This window comes from Papio anubis, chromosome 1 (genome assembly GCF_008728515.1).
Source record: "Papio anubis isolate 15944 chromosome 1, Panubis1.0, whole genome shotgun sequence".
NCBI classification, from domain to species: Eukaryota; Metazoa; Chordata; class Mammalia; order Primates; family Cercopithecidae; genus Papio; species Papio anubis.
In genome coordinates, this window is record NC_044976.1 from 87,477,627 (window position 1) to 87,491,317 (window position 13,691).

Genomic DNA, 13,691 nt, shown 5'->3' on the forward strand with positions numbered 1-13,691 from the left:
AAATTATCAAGGGATACATATTACAAAATGATGGAAATTCTGACATCCAAAACAAAATGTGTGTATGGTGGGCTGAGTAAAATTAGAGTTGTTGCATGAAATCAAAGTTGTTATCAGCTTGAAATAGACTGTTATAAGTTAAATGTTTTATATTCATAGTAATCACAAAGCAAAAGTCTATAGTAGATGCACAAAACCAAAACAGAAATGATTCAATACATTCTACTACATAAATTCATGAAGACTCAAAGAAAGACAGCAAGAGAGGAAGAAAGAAACAAAAAATATTTCCAATAATGATGGAGATCTTTATGATTATCCACTTCTACTTAATGAAGAGTAAATAATTTTTTTCTTCTTTATTATTTTCTTAAAAAGATTTAAGAGACAGGGTCTTACCATTCCCAAGGCTGGAGTACAGTGACATAATCAGCTCACTGCAGCCTTGAACTCCTGGACTCAAGTGATCCTCCTACCTCAGCCTCCCAAGTAGCTAGGACTACCGGCACACACCTTTGTATCCAGTTATTTTTTTTCTTTGTAGAGAAGGAGTCTTGCTTTGTTGGCCAGGCTAGTGTTGAACTCCTGGTTTCAAGAGATCCTCCCATCCTGGCTTCCCAAAGTATTAGAATAATAGGCATAAGCCACTATGTCCACCCTTCTTATGATTTTCTTAATAACATTTTGTTTTCTCTAGCTTACTTCATTATAAGAATATAGCATATAATACATATATAAAATATGCGTAAATCATTTGTTTATATTATTGGTAAGGCTTCTGGTCAATAGTAGGATATTAGTAGTTAAGTTTTGGGGAAGTCAAAAGTTATACATAGATTTTTGATTGTGTGGTGAGAAGTTGTCCCTAGCCCTTGTATTGTTGAAGGGTCGACTATATATTCACTCAACATCAAAGCATCTAAATGTATAAAGCAAATATTAAATGATCTGAAGGTAGAGAAAGATTGCAATACAATAACAGTAGAGGACTTTAGTGCTCCACTGTCAACAATGGACAAATCATCCAAACAGAAAATTAATATGGAAACATGGGACTTGAATAATACTTTAGACCAAGTTAACTTAATAAACATATACAGAACATTCCACCCAATAGCAACATAACACATATTCTTCGCAATCACACATGGATCATCTCTAAAATAGATCACACAGAGGCTACAAAACAAGTCTTAACAAATTTAAGAACTTTTAAATCATACCAAGTATCTTTTCTGACAACAATGGTATAAAACTAGAAGTCAATAACAGGAATAATTTCAGAAAATTCCCAAATACATGGAAATCAAACAACATGCTCCTGAACAACCAATGGGTCAATGATCAAATTAAAAGAAAAATTTAAAAATATCTTGAGATGAATAAATATGGAAACACAACATATTAAAGCTTATAGAATCCAGCAAAAATAGTTCTAACAGAAAAGTTTATAGAAACAGAAACTATATATAAAAAAAAGATCTATAATAAACAACTCAATGTTACTCCACCAGAAAGTAGAAAAAGCAGAATAAACTAAGCCCAAAGTTAGCTGAAGGAATTAATAAAGACCAGGCAGAAATAAATAAAATAGAAACTAGAAAAACAATATAAAAGATCAATAAAACTAAGAATTGGCTTTTAAAGAAGATAAAGAAAATCAACAAATATTTATCTATACTAAAAAGAAGAGAAGACTCAAAATCACAATGAAAGAGGAGACATTACAACTCATAGTACAGAAATACAAGTGATCAGAAAAGACTACCATGAACAACTATATGCCAAAAAAGTGGATAACCTAGGAGAAATGGATACATTCCTAGACACATGCAACCTACCAAGATTGAATTATGAAGAAATAGAAAACCTTAATAGACCAATAACATGTAAGGATATTCAATCAGCAATAATAAGTCTCCCATCAAAGAAAATCCTAGGATGCGATGTCTTTACTGTTGCAATCTACCAAACATTTAAAGAAGAATTAATACCAATTCTTCTCAAACTCTTCCAAAATATTGAAGGGAAGGGAATACTTTTAAACTCTTTTTACAAGTCCAGCATTACCCTGATACCACAGTTGAACAGGGATATTACAAGAGAAGAAAATTATAGGCCAATATCCTTGATGAATACACACGTAAAAGTCCTCAACACAATATAAACAAACCAAATTCAACAACACATTAAAAGTATCACGCAACACAACCAAGTGGGATTTATCCCTGAGAAGTAAGGATGGTTCCATATATGTAAAACAATAAATGTGAAACATCTTATCAACACAATGAAAGACAAAAGCCATATGATCATTTTATTTATTTTTTATTTATTTATTTTTTTATTATTATTATACTTTAAGTTCTAGGGTACATGTGCATAACATGCAGGTTTGTTACATTAAGAAAATGTGGCACATACACACCATGGAATACTATGCAGCCATAAAAAAGGATGAGTTTGTGTCCTTTGTAGGGACATGGATGCAGCTGGAAACCATCATTCTTAGCAAACTATCACAAGAACAGAAAACCAAACACCGCATGTTCTCACTCATAGGTGGGAACTGAACAATGAGATCACTTGGACTCGGGAAGGGGAACATCACACACTGGGGCCTATCATGGGGAGGGGGGAGGGGGGAGGGGGGAAGGATTGCATTGGGAGTTATACCTGATGTAAATGACGAGTTGATGGGTGCTGACGAGTTGATGGGTGCAGCACAGCAACATGGCACAAGTATACATATGATCATTTTATTAAATGCAGAAAAAGTATTTGATAAAATTCAGCTTCCTTTCATAATGAAATTCTCAATAAAGTAGGTATAGAAATAATGTAACTCTATACAATAAAGAACATATTAGTATACCATAATCCTGTAGCTTACATTATACTCAAGGATGAAAAATTAAAAGCCTTTTATCTGAGATCTTGCACAAAACAAGGATGCTTATTTTCACCATTTGTATTCAACACAGTATTGGATGACCTTGCTAGAGCAATTAGGAAAGAGAAAGAAATAAAAAACATCAAAATAGGAAAGAATAAAGTGAGATTTTTGCTGTTTGCTAATTATTCTATGTATATATAACCCCAAAAACTTCAGCAAGAAACTATCAGAAGTAATAAATAAATACATTAAAGTTTCAGAATACAAAATCAACATCCAAGAATTAGGTAGCATTTCTATATATTATCATCAAACTATCTGAAAAAGAAACCAAGAAAACCATCTCACTTATGATAGCTACAAAAATAAAATAAAATAAAACAAAATACTTAGAAATAAATTTAACAAAGGAGGTGAAAGACTTGTACACTAAAACCTTAAAAAATGTTGATAAAAGAAATTGAAGACATAAACAAATGGAAAGATACTCCATATTCATGGACTGGAAGAATTAGTATGTTTAAAATGTCCAGATTGCTACCCAAAGCAATGTATGGGTTCATTGCAATTCTTATCAAAATTCCAATGTCTATTTCACAAAAATAGAAAAAAATGCTAAAATTTATACTGAGTTACAAAAAACTCCCAAATAGCCAAGGAAATCATGATTATAAGAAATCTGGAGGCATCATACTACCTGATTTCAAACTATACTACAAAGCTATTGTTATTAAAACAGTATGGTACTGGCCTAAAAATAGACACTTTGCTCAATGGAACAGAATAGAGGATCCAGAAATGAACCCACCCATGTACAGTCAATTGATTTTCAACAAAGGTGATGGGAATACACAGTTGAAAAAGAAAAGTTTCTTCAATAAAGAGTGTTGGGAAAGCTGAATATCCACATACAGAGGAACAAAATTGGACCCTTATCTCACACTATCTAATAATGAACTTAAAAGGAGTAAAGACTTAAATATAAAACCTGAAATTGAAAAATGACTAGAAGAAAACATGTGGGACAAATGATATGACATTGATTAGAACAATGATGTTTTTATTTTACCCAGAAAATTCAGGCAACAAAAACAAAAATAGACAAATAAGACTACATCAAACTAAAAGTTTCTATACATAAAGTGAAACAACAAACAGGGTGAACAAACAATCTATGGATTGGGAGGAAATATTTGGAAAGCATGTATCTGTTAACAGCTTAGTACCCAAAACATATAAGACAATCAAACAACTCACTAGCAAGAAAATAAATAACCCAATTTTAAAAACGGGCAAGGAACCTAAATAGACATTTCTCAAAAGAAGACATACATATGGCCAAGAGATACATGAAATAATGCTCACCATCACTAATCATCAGAAAAATGCAAATCAAAACCACAATAAGATATCACCTCACACCTGTCAGAATGGCTATTATCAAAAAGATGAAAGATAACAATTGTTGGTGATGACATGGAGTAAAGGGAACCCTGATACACTATTGGTGGGAATGCAAATTAGTACAGCCATTACAAAAATGATGTGGATGTTTCTAAAAAAAAATAAAAAAATACAATTACCATATGGTGCAGCAATCCCACTTTTGAGTCTATATCTAAAGAAATTGAAATCAGTACATTGAAGAGATGTCTGCACTTCCATGTTCATTGCAGCATTTATTCACAGTAGCCAAGTTGTGGAATCTCCCTAAGTGCCTATCAACAGATGGATGGATAAAGAAAATGTGGTATATATACACAACGGAATATTATCCAACCTTAAAAAGAAGTCATTTCTGCCATTTGAGACAACATGGATGGAACTTGGCAAAATAAGCCAAGCAAAGAATGACAAATACCACACATTCCCACCTATATGTGGACTCTGAAACAATTGAATTAATAGAAGCAGAGAGTAGAATGGTGGTTACCAGAATGTGATGGTGGGAGAAACGGAGAGATGATGGTTAAAGGATAAAGAGTTTAATTTGGACAGAAGCAATTAGGTTTTGTGTGTGTGTGTGTGTGTGTGTGTGTGTGTGTGTGTGTGTGTGTTTTTAATTTGCTGCACTGCATGGTCAATAATGGTATATTGCATATTTCAAACTTGCTAGATAAGTAAATTTCAAATGTTCTCACCACAAAAATGTTAATTAATTTAATTATTCCACATCATATTAATGAACATAACATTACTTAGCACTTTATAAATATGTACAATTATACTTTGTCAATTTACAATAAGATAAAATTTTTTTGATTAAAAAATTTAAAGAACTTATTTTAATGTCAGGTATGTATAACAGATTTTTTTTAAATTATATAATGGCTAGATAGTTGTTCTTATTTGTCTTGAAATGTTTTCTGGACCATCCATTTAGTCCCATTGTCTGCTGATTTTTATTATACTCAGTGCTATACTTTAAAATGATTATAATTTACATTTTATTGTGTTATCTGGTACTATAATTTTTTCCAATACATTGTGATATGGTTTGGCTCTGTGTCCCCACCCAAATCTCATCTTGTAGCTCCCATAATTCCCATGTGTTGTGGGAGGGACCTGGTGGGAGATGATTGAATTATGGGGGCAGGTCTTTCCCATGTTGTTCTTGTGACAGTAAATGGGTCTCATGAAATCCGATGGTTTTAAAAATGGGAGTTGTCCTGCACAAGTTCTCTTTGCCTGATACCATCCATATAAGATGTGATTTGCTCCTCCTTGCCTTCTGCCATGACTGTGAGGCTTCCCCAGCCACGTGGAATTATAAGTCCAATTAAACCTCTTTCTTTTGTAAATTTGCCCAGTCTTGGGTATGTCTTTATCAGCAGCATGAAAACAGACCAATGCACATTATTTTGGCTCATCCTTCCATTTTTGAATGGAAACTAGGATCATATTGTGAAGTTCCTACAAAATTTTCATTGGCATTGTATTGGATACAGTAGGCCAATAAAAATTGATCAATAGATATTTAATATTTTTACTTCTTTGCTTTCACTTTAGATCGTGGTGTGTTGCTCCATTTATTCTAAACCCTTTTTTTAGTATTGGCAGGTTTTCTATGTTTCTATTCAAATTCACATTTTATGATCAGTTTATAGATGTATTTAAAAATTTTAAATTTATATTTGACTGAACCTTTCCAGTGAATTTTTTAAACTAGATATTGTTGTTCTATAACAGAATGCCTTCAACCGGGAGCCTAAGGCAGATTCTGTCATGTAGAGTTCCATGAGCATATGTAGTATTTTTAAACGAATTAAATTTGCATAATTTTTGGCATGGCATTACCGTTCAGTTCAATTCTCTGTTATCTTACAGGTAGTCCACCATTCTAGTGTATTGAACTTTTCTGGCCTCACAGAGTGGTGAGTTTTCAGTCCTCACGTAACTAGCATCCATTAGGACAAATCTTGCTGTGGGTCAGTTACCAATAAAACCAGATGAGTATCTCCTTCCATTTACATTTTTGTCCTAAGAGCTTGGGTTTCATGCAGAGAACATTTTTTTTTTCTAGTGTTCTTCCTGCTGGAGAGCAAAGATTACTGGGTCTATATTTGGAGAGGGTCAGCTTTCAGGTTGGAGGCAGCACACATGAGGTTCACAGGTATTACCTTCTTACAGACTGTCACCCATCTCATGAAGTCATCTTGTTACAGCAGCTTGGCCCCTGATTTCTTGGCTCTTGTGTAAATAGAAATTAACACCAGACCAAACAGAAATTTTTATCAGGCAACATTTAATAGGTTTGCAGCCTGAGCAAGGCAAGTGAGCAACATACAGGAAAGGGATCCCTGTTGCCAGCTCTCCAAAGGGCTTAGCTCTTGTCATTTAAGGAAGCTGAGGAGAAAAATGAGTGATATGTAGGCTTGTAGAGGTGGGGAATTTTTAGCACCAAAGATGACTCGGTCCTTCAGAAGCCACTCTGAGGAACATTTGTCTCGAATAAAACTTCATTTTAGAGGCACCTTCAAAAAGAGGATAAAATTTCTGTAGCCCAATGGTTAGCACTTTTGGTTGAAAGGCAGCAGTCTCCAAATGCAACTCTGAATAAAAATCTGCTTCACTAACAAATTCATTGGTCAAAGCCAATGAGCAATTTGAAAAATATTAAGTAGTAACAAATGACTAATTTTATTAGTAAATCCTTCTCTTCCTTGCCTACATCTACCTCCCTATGTGCAGCTTTCTCTATTCCCCCTTACATTTCTGATTTCTCTGCTTCGACACCTTCTCATACTCCTTCCTCCTCTTACTCAGACCTCCAGCTTTTCCCAACAACTCTCCTGAAACCCCCAAATGCCAAGGACCTCTGATACAGGTCACATTTGACAGTTTACTTTAACAGTAAACAGGCTTCCAAAGGTACTCGCGTTGGGGAGGTCTTGTAATTCATGGCAACATCCTGTCCCTGAGTAAAAAATATTAACATGAAGAGTCCTCTTCCCTTCTTCTAAACTTTCCTGTATGTTCCTATAAAAGCATTCCAACTTGTAACAGACTCTGGAACACTCCCAACTGTGTTGGTGTGTCTTCCAGGATTTATCCTCATATTTGTCTTCCAATAAACTTTTGTCAAATTATTTGTCTCAACAGCCTTATTTTGGTGGATACTTCTAAAGATTCTTTCTTCTCATGATCCAGGTATGAAGGGACCTATAAAGTTTAAATCTTGTACTGAATTAAGCTGAATTAAGAACTCTAATAAAAGATTTCCCTAAACTCAAATAAGATTGGCAAATATTCGTAGAAGAATTTAGAATTCTTTTGGGTGAACATGACCCACGGTTACCTGATTGCTATAGATGGAATGTTTATGTTCCCCCAAACTCGACTGTTGAAGCCCTAACTTCCAGTGTGACAGTATTTGGAGATGGGCTCTTTGGGATGTAATTAGGGTTAAATTAGCTTATGAAGGTAAGGACCTCCTGATGGAATTAATAACCTTATTAGAAGAAGAAGAGATTTTTCTCTTCTTGTCTGTGATAAAGCAAAGAGGAAAGGCCAGGTGAGGACACAGTAAGTAGGCAGCCATCTGCAACCCAAGGAGATGACACTTCCCACCCTCTAAAACTGTGAGAAAATAAATTTCTGTTGTTTAAGCCACCCAGTATATGGCATTTTTTTCTGACAGCCCTAGTGTTGCAGGACTTTTCCTTAGTTCAGCTAAAGATGGGGTTCTTGTCCATCCCATGGACGTGAAAATTTAGGCTTCCAGGCGGTTTAAAGGGTGAATGAAGCAGTGTTTTAATGGGTGAAAAGGAAAAAAGAGGGGAAACGGGGATTTTCGCAAGGCCAGAGTCCCTCTGCTAGAGGGCTTCCCACCAGGCACTTTGAATCTCAGGTTCCGCCCAGGAAGAGGAGGGGCCAGGCTAGGGCTCTTCTCTGCGGCAAACGTCCTGAATTTTCCGAGGCTCCACCTCAGTGGGCAGGCTGATTGGAGTTTCTCCAAGACCCCCTCCCACCTGACTGTCTCACCAGCAGTCTAACACACTGACCTATGTGTGACCTGTATCAACTTGTAGTGATGTTGGTTGAAATCTGAAATGCTAAATCCTGGATGACAAAAGTTGGTTATACTTTCCTGGAAAGGGAGCTACAGAATCCTTCTTTTCACAATAAATCTGAGGGTCAAAAAAAAAAAATTTTTTTTTAAGGCTCTAAGAGTAGGTTGAAGTCTCCTAAAAGCCAGATCTGAAACATTTCCAGCAAAAATTAACTGGACCATAATTCAGTCATGCAAACTGATGAAACTATAGAAGATTTTCGGAATAGACTAGAAAATACCCTCCAACATTTGTAAGCTAAGGAAGATGTTAATGTAATAGCTACTCTTTCATCTCATTTCGCCAATGGAGTTAAGCCTGAAATTGAAGACCAAATTTGAAAACTAATTAGAATGGAAATAGCCCCTTTATCTGCAGCACAATACTTGGCACAGCATTTTGAAAGGACTTTAGAACAAAAATGAAGCAGATTCCAAAATAAACAGCACTACTAATCCAACAGCTAGGTTACCCATTTTATAACAAGTGACTTGTTGACAAGGACACGTTTGGATATTGTTAATAGGACACAGGAAAGAAGATTGTCCCATCTTACAAGAGGAAAACAAAAACAGAAAAATTCCTAATTCCGTTCAGTCAATGTTCTCACAAAAACCAGACAAAGAAAAACCATCCAGGCCGGGTGCGGTGGCTCAAGCCTGTAATCCCAGCACTTCGGGAGGCCGAGACGGGTGGACCATGAGGTCAGGAAATCGAGACCATCCTGGCGAACACAGTGAAACCCCGTCTCTACTAAAACTACAAAAAACTAACCGGGCGAGGTGCCTGGCGCCTGTAGTCCCAGCTACTCGGGAGGCTGAGGCAGGAGAATGGCGTGAACCCGGGAGGCGGAGCTTGCAGTGAGCCGAGATCTGGCCACTGCACTCCAGCCTGGGCGACAGAGCGAGACTCCGTCTCAAAAAAAAAAAAAAAGAAAAACCATCCAATATTCTGCCTTATGCTAAACACTCACAGTAAATACAATACTAATATAGATGGTCAACTTCATCAATTCCTGGTAAATAAGGTTGCTACTCTTTCTACATGAAACCCTGCCATCTTTGCTCAACCTTTTCTTTGGAGTAAGCGTATTACACAGGTGGTATTTCAAATACTCCACAGATTTTCTCTGTATCTCAGCCCTTAACTGTAACTATTGGGGTTTGACTGCAAAAATATTCCTTCCTATCTTGCGATATCACCCCTGCACGTTTAATAGGAAGATATTTACTTTGCAAATGGATCTGCAATATTAAATGTGCTCCAAAAGGACTATCTTTTAAGGTTGCAGAGAACACTTCTATTCATAATCAAGTTGTGTTTGCTCAAGATGCAATTTTGCCTTCTCCATTATATTTGATACATATCCCAGATAAGGATCTTGACCTTATATCTGGCTGAATCTTTGTGTTTTTATTTCACCCCTACAGTGTCCTGGAGCTTTCCAAGTTACCTTCAGAGAACAGATAATTAGAAGGAAAGAGAACAATCAACCTCTGTAATAGACTAGACAAACTGAACCTGAAAGTACTGAATGCAAAGCAGTGAATTAAAACTATAAAGAATTTTCTGGGCGCTGTGCTAGTGGTTGCGTTAGCATCTTCAAATTTTATTTTTGGAAGAAATCTTAGATACCTTTTGTTGTTGTTGTTGTTTTTAAAAGCCCATCATATCATGTGAAATATAATCTCACTTACTTCAGGTTTGAGTAACATTTTGAAAAGCCAAGGATGAGAAGGAATCATATTGTTTTTAAGTCTAACTTCCTCAAATGTTTGACACACTCATATTGGAACAGGTTAGTCACTTAGAGATGCAGCAAGTGAAGGAAAGGACGTGTCTTATATACTGGTGAATATCTAGCGCCAAAGCCAGATATAAGGATGTAGCCTTCCATATGTATTTTGATTGAAAGAATGAAACTGGGAGTGGAGCATGAAGGTCAGAGATGATGTTCTTATTAAAGGCTTTTGAGATATATTAACAAATTTGCTTCCATCCTTTCACCACCTCCCAAAACAGGTGGAATAAGGCTTTTTAATATTAACTAAATTGAGAAGTGGAAAATGGCATGCTGTTTTCATAAGTTTATAAATATTACTGAGATGAAATATATTTTCATGTAGTAATTTTTAAATCATACTTTCACCTTATAACACATAAGTTTCATTGCAGCATTGAAGTCCGGGTTAGTGTTATAATAAAAAGTATATTGCATTCAGGCTGGGTGCGGTGGCTCATGCCTGTAATCCCAGTGCTTTGGGAGGCTGTGGCAGGCAGATCACTTGAGGTCAGGAGTTCCAGACCAGGCTGGCCAACATGGGGAAACTCCATCTCTACTAAAAATACAAAAATTATCTGGGCATGGTGGTGTGTGCCTGTAATCCCAGCCACTTGGGAGGCAGAGGCAGGAGAATCACTTCAACCTGGGAGGCAGAAGTTGCAGTGAACTGAGATCGTGCCACTACACTCCAGCCTAGGTGACAGAGTGAGACTTTGTCTCAAAAAAAAAAAAAGTATATTATAGTTAGTGCTGATTATGTGGCAGACATTGTGTTAAATTCTTTGTAGGTATTATTTATGAAATTTAATGTATTCCTTAGTACAAGCTTGTTGATGTAAGTATTATAATCCTCATTTTACAGCAAATATACTACTAAGACTTTTAACCACATTTTATGACAGCTCATAATGCCACAAGGTTCTGATACTTGGTTCAAATGATAACTCACTTTGTTAAAAAAAGAAGGTTAAATTATGTTTAATAACTGCTCCTTGTTCTTCAAAGTAGACTAGAAAAGAAAGTGGACTAGAATTATCTGGAACTGTCTATCTCTACCTTTCCCCTCAACTCTGAAAGTTTTATTATTCATTTTCTAAAAGAATAGTACTGAGAGATTGTGTAAGTCTTACACCAAGTTGCATCTGGGGCATGTAAGATGAGCTAAAGAGACTGATCACAATAGCTTAGCAGCAGAGAATTCTTTTGAGAGAGTTATTGGTGTGCACTGATATCCACCCTCTCTTTATCACTGCTCATTTTCCCCATAGGGCAATGAGAGGTGCTGCTTTCTTACTATCTTTACAAACTAAGTAGCATTGGGTGCTTAAAGATCCTCTTGAAAAGCTGATATGTGCTCTTTGGGGTTTGGAGACACTAGTACTGGTGCCCAATTCATGCCTAAAACCATCTAAAAGTGATAGTCTGGGGTGGAATGGTTTGTGGCAAAGTAGGAAAGAAAAGAGAGTTGGGGGCATCCTGTTCTTACAGTGTATGGCTAAACTGGTGCGCATGAGTTTTTCTCCGGGGTAGAATCACTGGGGTGTTCTGGACTTGGGTCATATTCCTGCCCAAGATGTCAACATGTCAAGGTGCACTGATCTCAGCATCAACAATATATTGAATGAGTGGATCTCTAGAAGAGAGAATTTGAGGAAAGGAATCAGAAGTGGACTACAGTAGGGACGTGCTATTGGGAGGTCCTGGCGGGGGGGGATCAGCAAAGAACCCAAATCATCCTTAAGGACTTAAGCCACCACCAGAAGGTGCCGACATCAGATCAGTTATGTATCATGTAAGGTTTCTTTTCCTTAATTCCCTGCACTCTAGTGTTACAACTTGAAGGTATCGTAAACATGAGCTAGTGTACACAGTGGGAGGTAGAGTTGGAAATGAAAATAAAAAGCCATACTCCTTTTTCACTGTGTGCCTGTAAGGTAGAATCAGGCCTTGGCTGTGTGACTGAGTGGGATCTGAGGGGGAGCAAGATACAAGGGGAGAAACTTTAAATCAAATATCTCAGAGAGAGATTTAAAAATTTAGGTCAAATGGTATTTATTTTTATTTAGAAAAAGAGACCATTTATCTGAGAGTGACTAATGAACAAACAGGAAAAAAAGTTATGATTACATAAAAGAGGAATTATAAGAAAGAATAAAGTTGCTTTTTGCTTGCACAGAACTAGATACAAAATATTAATTGTTTAAAATGTAAAAACAATAACTAAATTGAGGCATAAACAAGATAAATCTTAAATACAAATGAACTAATATGTTATATTGTGTTCCCATGGTTGGGGAATAGGCAGTACCTATTCTATAGTCCTATTAAGGCTTTCTTAAGTATCATTGTTGAAAACTAAGAATATCTTAAAGAATATTAACAAAGTGCATGACATGAAATGACAGCAGAAAAATTAAAAGAACATTGAAAAACAATGACAGAGAAAAAGATGAGAAGAGTGTGTATCTGATGTATGCAAAAAATACTAATGCTAGTCTTATGTTATTCCTACTGTAAGATTTATCTCCATACATCTACGTGGAAAAACTGGTTGGCTTAAACATAGAGGAAATTTCCTACATTATTAATTTCTTCCTCTAAAAGTAGAAGACAAAAATACTCTAATTCTCAGACTTTCCCATGGGTAGGCATATGATTTCGATTCTTCCCTGCAGGTTGACTTTTGTGAGGCTTAGCTGGAGATGTGAGCAACTCAAAGATGCAACTTTTCATGGGGTAGGGGAATGTTTGTTTACTGAAAATGTGAAGATGGCGGCATCCATTTACTCACAGCTGACACTGCAGAAGGTTCCAGCATTTCATCCGGAGATCATGGTGCTGGGTCATGGTAGCTGTGTTGTTTTCCTGTGAGATGCCTTTACAATGGTAGTATTATGCTTGGTGGAATAGTTGTAGAGTATGGCTCCCTCACAATTCTGGAGTATCTGTGTGCAACCTAATGATCTTAAAAATTAAATTACTTTTTACTTAAATTGCTGAGCAGATTGTTATTTGCGATGAAGAACTCTGAATAATACACATCCTGAAACAATTGTAGTAGGATAATGTTTTGTATTAATGAATTATTCTTGATTTTTCGATCTGTCATTTATTTTTCCCTAGCAAGGCATTTACCCTGAGTAGTTTTGAGGATATAATGTCATAGCAGAGGGGCAGAGAGAAAAATGAAGTCAAATTTTAGGCTTTATAGGATTATAGTCCTGGTCCTCAGAAGAATGGAAAGTAATTTGAGTTTGAGTTAAAGCTTTCCTTCTGTGTGTAGAAGTTATTTTCTAACTTCAGGAAAGGGAAAAGACTAAGAAAGGGAAACTGGAGAAGAGAGATCTAGGTGGCTTGGGAATGGGGCAGTAATTACCTACAGGGTTTATATGGATGGAGAAGGTGGAGCCTCTACTCATATATGAATTCTGCATAGAGGCAACCACTTTCTCTGCCAGTG

At 36.2% G+C, this 13,691-nt stretch overlaps 1 long non-coding RNA gene across 1 annotated transcript in view; it reads left to right on the top strand.

The window, feature by feature from the left end:
• LOC110744185 overlaps positions 1–13,691 on the top strand; it is a 131,103-nt gene that overhangs the window by 102,448 nt on the left and 14,964 nt on the right. The gene's annotated exons all lie outside the window — the stretch shown is intronic.